This window comes from Protopterus annectens, chromosome 7.part0, assembly GCF_019279795.1.
Source record: "Protopterus annectens isolate FY-2018-M chromosome 7.part0, PAN1.0, whole genome shotgun sequence".
NCBI lineage: Eukaryota > Metazoa > Chordata > Ceratodontiformes > Protopteridae > Protopterus > Protopterus annectens.
This window is the reverse complement of record NC_056739.1, coordinates 607374191-607384190: the sequence shown is the minus strand read 5'-3', so window position 1 is coordinate 607384190 and position 10000 is coordinate 607374191.

The window sequence follows — 10000 nt, the reverse complement described above, 5'->3', positions numbered from 1 at the left end:
AAGAAGTTTGCCTAGGAAGGCATTCGAAAAGCGCTTCAATAAATATTTTTTCTCAAGTTGGGACTGTTGCTTAGGCAGTGTTTTTACTGACAGTAACGTGCTGTGGACATTTTGCTGTTTGGTGCACTTCTTGGTTCGCCTTTTTGCGGATTATTGGTTTATTAACTTTTTCCCTGTTTGGCGTTTGAAAAACAAACTTGTTAAGGGAAAAATATAAAAAAATAAAAAACGTACAATGAGCTGGTTGCATAAGTGTGCACACCCTTAAATAAATGCTTTGTTGAAGCACCTTTTGATTTAAATTACAACATTCAGCCTTCTTGGGTAGGAGTCTATCAGCATGGCACATCTTGACTTGGCAATATTTGTCCACTCTTCATTGCAAAAGCACTCCAAATCTGTCAAATTGCGAGGGCATCTCTTGTGCACAGGCATCTTCAGCTCACCCCACAGATTTTCTATTGGATTTAGGTCTGGGCTCCGGCTGGGCCATTCCAAAACTTTAATTTTCTTCTGGTGAAGTCATTCTTTTGTTGATTTGTATGCATGCTTGGAGTCACTATCATGTGGAATGGTGAAAATCCTCTTCATCTTCAGCTTTCTAGCAGACCCCTGAGGGTTTTGGCCCAAAAGTGATTGGTATTTGGAACTGTTCATAATTCCCTCCACCTTGACTAAAGCCCTAGTTCCAGCAGAAGAAAAGAACCCCCAAAGCACGATACTACTACCACCATGCTTGACCATGGGGATGGTGTTCGTTTGGTGATGCGAAGTATTGTTTTTCCACCAAACATACCTTGTGGAATTGTGGCCAAAAAGCATAACCTTGGTCTCATCAGTACCCAACACATTTTCCCACATGCTTTTGGGAAACCTGAAGCATTGCTTTGCAAATTTTAACCAGGCCTGGATGTTTTTCTGTGTAAGAAACGGCATCAGTCTTGCAATCCTACCCCATAGTCCAGACATATGGAGAACATGGGAGACTGTTGTCACATGCAGTACATAACTAGTACTTGCCAGAAATTCCTGCAGCTCCTTCAGCGTTGCTGTAGGTCTGTTGACAGCCTCCCCGACCAGTTTTCATCTTGCATTTTCATCAATTTTGGAAGGACGCCCAATTCTGTGCGTCACTGTTCTCCCATATTTTCTCCACTATTTGATGACTGACTGTGTTCCATGGTATATCCAATGCTGTGGCAACTTTTTTGTACCGTTCTCCTGACGGATACCTTTCAACAATGAGACCCCATTGATGCTTTTTAAGCTCTCTGCGAACCATGGCTTTTGCTGTACCAAGCAACTGAGTAAATGCCAGGAAAATCCTACTAGGACAGCTGAACTTTATTTGGGGTTAATCAGAGTCTCTTTAATAGATGGCAGCTGTGAACCCAAGAAGACTGAATGCTGTAATTACATCAAAATGTGCTTCAACAAAGTATTAGTTTAAGGGTGTACACACTTATGCAGCCAGCTTATTGTACATTTTTTATTTTTTATATTTTTTATCCTAACAGATTTGTTTGCTTTTCAATCAAATTGTACAGGTTACAGGTCACATTAAAGGTGGGAAAAGTTTTGAAATGATTTATTGTGCTGTCATTTTTTTTATATCACAAAAACCTGGCGTTTTCACAAGGGTGTGTACACATTTATATCCACTGAGTGAGTATATATATATATATATATATATATATATATATATATACACACACACACACACACACACACACACACACACACACACACACACACACATATATATCACATACAGTATATGTATATATCTATATCTATATCTATATATATATATATATATATATATATACATATATATATATATATATATATATATATATATATATATATATATATATATATATATATATATATATATATATATATATATATATATATATATATATATATATATATATATATATATATATATATATATATATATATATATATATATATACACATATATATATATATATATATATATATATATATATATATACACATATATATTATACATTTTACAATATACACATTTTATATGTGTATATATACATATACATACATACATACATATAAAATCCAGAAAAAGCCCAAAACAGATGGTGAAGCAATGAAGTGCTGAGGACTGTACTTTAAGCCACAAAGTTTATTCCACAAACATAGACACATTAACGCTCATAAAATAAGTTTTTGTTTTACAATGAATGTCATCAGATGTGGGCTTGATAAAGCACTCCCATTTAAATAACCCTCCCTTTACAACACCACCAATGAGAAAACAAAGCACCAACTAGTCTCATTTTATATTAATTAAAAAGAACCCTAGGACACAAAAATACAAGAAGTGTACATAAAATCCATTTGTGTTGCTGAACAGAAATTCAGTCTTGTCAATTGTTTAATTTTACTTACAGGACATTTGAGATCATTTTAAGAAAAGACTTTATAAAAAAATAATAATATTTGCATAATAAAATTTAATAAAAACGTGAAAAACTGTCTTTACTATAAATATCACCATTAAAACCCATTGTTACACAATGAGGTTTGGCTCCATCATGTGGATTATTTTGGAATGACAAATTAAATATGGATAAGTATTGTTAATAGTAAAACACTTCAAAAACATTCAAATAAATTAAAAGCCATAAATTATCGTGTTTAAAAAGTATTTTTTAACCAGACATTTTGTTAACATTGTCCTTTTAAAAACTTTAAAAGTTCTCTAGGGGTAAAGTGATGTCAGAAATCAATTAAGTGCAACTAAAAAACATTTTATTGTGTGTTTACAAAAACACCCTCCATTGTTATAGTTTAGCTGCCCTTAATTACAATAACACCCTCCATTGTTATAGTTCAGCTGCCCTTAACTTTAAAAGGAACTTTATAGATATGTATTCATTCAGTCCCATTTTTTTATTGGCTTCCAGGGTGATCTGCCACCAGAGCTCCTTATATTCAAAAGTCTCTTCCCATAGGCCACCCTGTTCATTTTTATCCACTTTTTCCAGGACAAAAAATAAGTAGTGGGCATTGGTACATTCTTGGGTATGTTTGTTAGTCTACGTTCAGTATTTCCAGTGTAGAATGCATCACATACCCGACACTTTCCCAAATAAACAAGGCCACTAGCGTCACAATTTGTAAATTGCTTACTTTCCAACACCGTATTTCTACACCGTAAAAAAATACTCTCTTTGTTGTAAACGTATCCACACTGTGAACAATGCCCACACATAAAAGTTCCTTTCCTCTTTTTGTTCTTAACAATTCCCTTGTCATGACTGGATTCTAACAAATTTTTCAGGTTCCTAGAATTTTTGTAAACAATCTTGTTTCCTTTTTTATTTTGTCCAAATCAGTGAAAGCTAGAAACCTATCCCATTCATTGTTCACAATCTCTCTTACCATTGTTGAACCGGCATTGAATTCTAAGACCAAGGCCTTATCAAAATTTTCTAGATTATCTGTTTTTCCCAGTTTGGTGGACATCTCATCCCTTTTGTCATTACCTAGAATACACTGATATTTTCCTTTCCTACCCTCTAGTACCGCTTTTTCCACTTCATCCAAGAGATAATCGGGGTATTTCCTTGTTTTAAACATTCTTCTTAAAAACTCATTTTTTAGTACAAATCTTCATTATTTGAGGTCATCCTGCAGGCTCTTATGTATTGCCCTTTTACAATATTCTTCCTATAGTGTCTAGGATGTGCACTATCGAAGTGTAGATATGAGTTGGAATAGGTTGTTTTTCTGAAAACTCTAGTATTGAATTCATAATTGCCTTTGTAAATTTCAACATCTAAATACTATAGTGTCTCACTACTTATCTTATATGTGAATTCCAAAAAATTAGTACTTTTGTACAGATAGTCAATAAAATTAACCACTTCACTTTCTGTGGCTACCCAAAATATTACTATATCATCCAAAAATCTCTTGTAGAGAATCCAGTTCTCCTTATACATAGATTCCAACATCACCTTTTCCTCCCATTTTGCCAGGACTAAATTTTTGTAGGTGGGTGTGCAAGCCGCATCCATCTCAACGCCTTTTATCTGGTGAAAAAATTCACCTTTAAAACAAACAAAAATTATATTTTAAAACCAAATCAATGAGTTGCATAAATACCACCCTTTCATCCAAGGTCAAATAATTTTCTTCATAAATAATTTCTTCCAAATGATTTAGACCTTCCCTATGAGGTATAGTGGAAAAAAGGTCAACTATGTCAATAGTCAGGAAGGATAAACTTTCCTTATATTTTTCCTGTTTTAGACTCCTTAAGAAGTCCCATGAATTTCTTAAGATGTTCTTTCTTTTTAACCATAAACCTTTCAGTTTGCTATCGACATATTTTGCAAGGAGCAAGGTTTTAGATCCATCTACTGATACAATAAGCCTTAAGGGGGATCTTTTCCATTTTTGTGTGTTTTTGGGATCCCAAAAATTGTGGGAATTCTAGGGTTTTCCACCTTAAGGTAATGAAGAGTTCTCTGATCAATGGACCCTTCAACTAAGTCTTCTAGTATCATATCAATTCTTCAATATGCTATATTTATCTCGTTCCTAGAAACGGTTACATATTCATTGGGGTCCCTTAATATATCATTAATTTTTCCTTCATAACTAAAACTATCCATCAAAACCATTCCCCCTCCCTTATCTGGCTTCATGATTTTTAAATTCATGTCGTTTCTCAAATCGTTCAGGACATCAATTTCAGCTGTGTCTAAATTCCTTCTATATTTCACGCTACTATAATTTTTTCTGATCTCTTTCTCTACCAAAGCCTCAAATTTTTTTATTTGAGGGTGTAAGGGTGGATTGTAAATACTTTTTCTCACTAATCTTTCAGGTTCTACATTTAATTCATGGTCAAACAATATTTGAAAATTAATTTTTCTTGTAAAAACCTTAATATCCAAAGTTTTTGCCAAGTCTCCCTGTCTTAATGGTATAAATTTGATACCTTTCGATAAAAGTCTAAAATGCTCTCTTGTCAGTGACACAGAACTAAAATTATAAATACTAAAATCTTCATATGTATATCTAAAATCATTGTCTATGTCCTGTTCTACATCAATAATTTCTAAGTCAGGGTGGGTGGTACAAGAATTAGTTAGTACCTCCCCCTCCCCCTTCTCTCCCCCCCCCCCGAAGTTTTGAAAACTGTTGCTGTTGTTGTTCCATTCTGTTTCTGATTCTCTCTGATCTACTTAGTGGGGAGGTGTTCAGAAATGTCATCTAATTCTGTGACTTGTTCACCCACTCTTGTTAATTCTCCATTGTTACTATTTATTCTGTCTCCATTATTGTTCCTTTCCCAAATCCTACTCCCAGACTTCGGTCTGGGGTAACTAGTGTTATTCTTCTACTCTAAAATATCCTGCTCTAATTTCTTAATCTTTCTTTTAATAAGGTCACTACATTGTCCATCAACCTCTTTTTGAATATTATAGTACTTTTCCTGTTCAGCTGAAATTGTAAACATCAAATAAATAATTTTTAATACATTCATTCACTGTTTCTATTTCACTAATTAGTTTCATCTTCACTCTATTGTTCTCATCAATAATACAGTTTAAACTCTCAAACCCACATCTATTAAATATTTCTAACAACTCTTTATGAAAAGCACTTTCCGGGACTACATTGTTGGGATACTTCCAAATTCTTAATCCCTTAGGGACAATTCGTTCTGATATACATTCTTTAAGGTAACTATTTTCAATGTCTATACCTTTACATTTAAAAATCAGTCTTTGAAATTTATTAAGCTGATTCTTAAAACTGTTTCCAGCCCCAGAATAAAAGTGTTGTTCTTGAAATCTGTTGAAAAACAAACCTGGAGCCATTCTTTAAGGTCTACATGTTTAGTGTTGTTCCTAGGACCCAAATTCCATTTCTCTTGCCCAGGTGGAATAGGGGACACACGGCTCACATTAGGGCTATTTTACTCATCCCTGTTTCTCAAAATACTTGAAGTTTGGTTAAAACATTGTTCGTCATTACTGTCAGTACCATCCACTGTATTACCAGTATTTGTATTTCCTCCAGGGGCTATATTTTCGTGCTGTTTTACTCCGTGATTAAAAGTCATTTCCTGGTTCCGCCCCTCATGAATATTGGACACTAGATGCTCCACTGATTCGCTTAGCAGTGTTAGGAGGTCGATCAGTTGGGTTAAATGGCCAATTTTCTTCCTTGGCCGAACCCTTCTTTACCATTTCTTTCCTCTACTTCTCCGCTCGTTTCACCATCCATGCTAGGACCCAATTCACCAAGAAGACCACAAACAAACCAAATGGGCTCAGTAAACACCAATAAAATCCAGAAAAAGCCCAAAACGGATGGTGAAGCAAAGAAGCGCTGAGAACTGTACACTAAGCCACAAAGTGTATTCCACAAACACATTAACGCTCAAAAAATGTTTTCGTTTTACAATGAACTTCATCACATGTGGGCTTGATAAAACACTCCCATTTAAATAACCCTCCCTTTACAAAACCACCAATAAGAAAACAAAGCACCAGCTAGTCACATGTTATATTAATTAAAAGAACCCCCGGACACAAAAATACATGAAGTGTACAAAAATCAATTTGTGTTGCTGAACATAAATTCATGTCTTGTCAATTCTTTCATTTTACTTACAGAACACTTGAGATCATTTTAAGAAAAGACTTTATAAAAAAATTAATAATATTTGCATAATAAAATGAACTGGTGAAAAACTGCCTTTTCTATAAATATTACCATTAAAACCCATTGTTATACACGGAGGTTTGGCTCCATCTTGTGGATTATTTTGGAAAGACAAATTAAATAGAGAAAAAGTATTGCTAATAGAAAAACATTTAAAAAACATTCAAATACATTAAAAGCCATAAATTATCTTGTTTAAAAAGTATTCTTTAACCGGACACTTTGTTAGAATTGTCCTGTTAAAAACTTTAAAAGTTCTCTAGGGGTAAAGTGATGTTAGAAATCAATTAAGTATAAGTGTAATATTGGGTGTTTACAATAACACCCTCCATTGTTATAGTTTAGCTGCCCTTAACTTTAAAAGGAACGTTATACATATGTGTTCATTCAGTCCCGGATTTTTATTGGCTTCCAGAGTGATCTGCCACTAGAGCTCCTTATATTCAAAAGCCTCTTTCCATAGGCCACCCTGTTCATTTTTATCCACTTTTTCCAGGACAAAAAATAAGTAGTGGGCATTGGTACATTCTTGGCTCTGTTTGTATAAGACATTATATATTACACACACACACACACTATATATACATATATATATATATATATACATATACATACATATATATATATATATATATATATATATACACACATATATATATATATATATATATATACACACACACACACATATATATATATATATATATATATATATACATATACATATATATATATATATATACACACATACATATATATATATATATATATATATATATATATATATATATATATACACACACACACACACACACACACACACATATATATATATATATATATATATATATATATATATATACACACACACACACACACATATATATATATATATATATATATACACACACACACACACACACATATATAGATATATACACATACATATATATATATATATATATATATATATATATATATATCCTCCTAATACCAATGCAGAAATTCTCATATCTAAACTTGAACTTAAAGCCAAATCCATTTATATTATCTGTATCTATCTACCCCCCGGTAACAACATTACCACCATGGAAAATATCCTATGCTGGCTATATCAACACCTGCCCCAAGAAACTATCATTCTTGGTGATATAAATATTGATTGGAATTGCTATAGTGGCAGCCACCCTACCACCCACATTAACCTTCACGGTTACTCCCAAACCATCACCTCCCCCACCAGGATAAACAAACACAACAAGAAGGAAAGCACATTAGACTGGATTCTTATAAACAACCATCCCCAAACATATGAATCTGGAACCCTTCTTGATGATATAAGTGATCACTTACTTACATATGTCATCAGGCATAAATCCTATTCTACCATTCCTACCACTATCAGGAATATCAGATCCAAAAAGAACTTCAACCCTGATCTCTTCCAAAAGGAACTTAGAGCATGCAACTGGTCTCCCTTAAATTACCTCCCACTAGAAGAAGCAGTACTATACTTTAATTCAATTTTTTTAGCCATTCTTGATCACCATGCCCCAACCCGTGCAATCAGATTCAAGACCAAATCTGCCCCTTGGCTTTCAAAAGAAACGAAACAGAAAATGCATCTTAGAAATAAATACTGGGCTAAATGGAGAATGACAAAAAAACCCTGTTGACCAACAAATTTTCAGAAAATTAAGAAATAACACTAAGAAAGCTATACAATCAGATAAAAGAAACTATTACCTTTAATTTCAGAAGGCTAACCACAATAACCCACAAAAGTTCTGGGCAAGCGTCAACCAGTTACTACATCCAGGTCAATCCAGTACACCAAACCCACAAAATACTGATCATGAAAATCCCATGTTTACTGCCAATGCCTTCAATTCCTTTTTTACTGATGCTATCTAAACACTAGCCAGTCAATTATCATCTGGTAATTTTACCTTACCTACCTACAACAAAACTCCACCCCCACCATTTCTTATCCAACCAGTCCCAACAACCCATATTCTTGCCCTAATCCAAAACTTGAAACCATGCTCTCCTTCAGCAGACCAAGTACCTGCTGAATACCTACAGAAATCTGCCAAATCATTGCTTACCCCATCTCCATTCGTATCAATAAAACTATTAGTGAAGGCCACATCCCTAGTATCTGGAAAGTCTCCAATATTATCCCCCTCCACAAAGGTGGCAACTCAACCGAATTCTCTAACTATCGTCCCATAGCTCTTCTTTCCCCTTTGGCAAAGATCATGGAAAAATGCAAACATAGACAGTTACTAGACCACCTAATCCACAATAACTTTCTCTCTAGCTGTCAACATGGTTTCAGACCTTCCCATAGCACTACCACTGCTCTCCTTTCCTTTTAAACTGTATCAACAAAAACTGTAACTGCAATTTGCTCTCCGGAGCACTATTTATCGATCTGCCCAAAGCATTCGATATGGAAAATCATCAAATTCTGATAGACATCCTCAAATCCCGGTCCTTGCAAGTACTCTCTATCAAATGGTTCCAATCCTACCTTAATAATAGAAAACAAGCCGTACTTTGGGGTAACAGTCTATCTACCCTCCTACCAGTTAACCTCGATGTACCACAAGGGTCCATATTAGGAAATCTTCTTTTCTCCATATTCATAAATGACCTTCATCAAGCAATTCCCCAAGCTACTTCCATACAATATGCTGGTGACTCCACACTTATATGCTCCGCTAAATCCATCTCTGACCTTCACTCCACTACCCAAAATGTCTTTAACACTGTGAAACAATGGTTCGCCCATCGTTGTTTACTCTTAAACCCCAAAAAAACTGAAATCCTCCTTTTCAATCCTAATCTGAAATCCTCCCCCTTAGAATTTTCTATTTCTTCCACTAATGGCACAAGTATATCACCTGACATAACTACCAAGCTACTTGGTGTCACCATAAACAACAATCTTTCCTTTGACACACACATTAACAACACTATTAAATCAATCAACAAAAAACTTGTCTCTCTGTACAGAATAAAACCCTTTCTATCACCCACAGCTAGAACTACTATTGCACATACTCATCTAATCTCTACACTCCTCTATGCCTCTTCCATTTTCACCAACCTATCTAAGAGCAACCTCAGTAAGTTGGAAAGCTCCTACAATAATATAGCCAGATTTGCTACTGGTAACCCATTTAAAACTCACCACTGTGTTAACTTAAAGCAGCTTGATTGGCTGGAACTACAGAATCTAATCACTTACCACCAACTAATC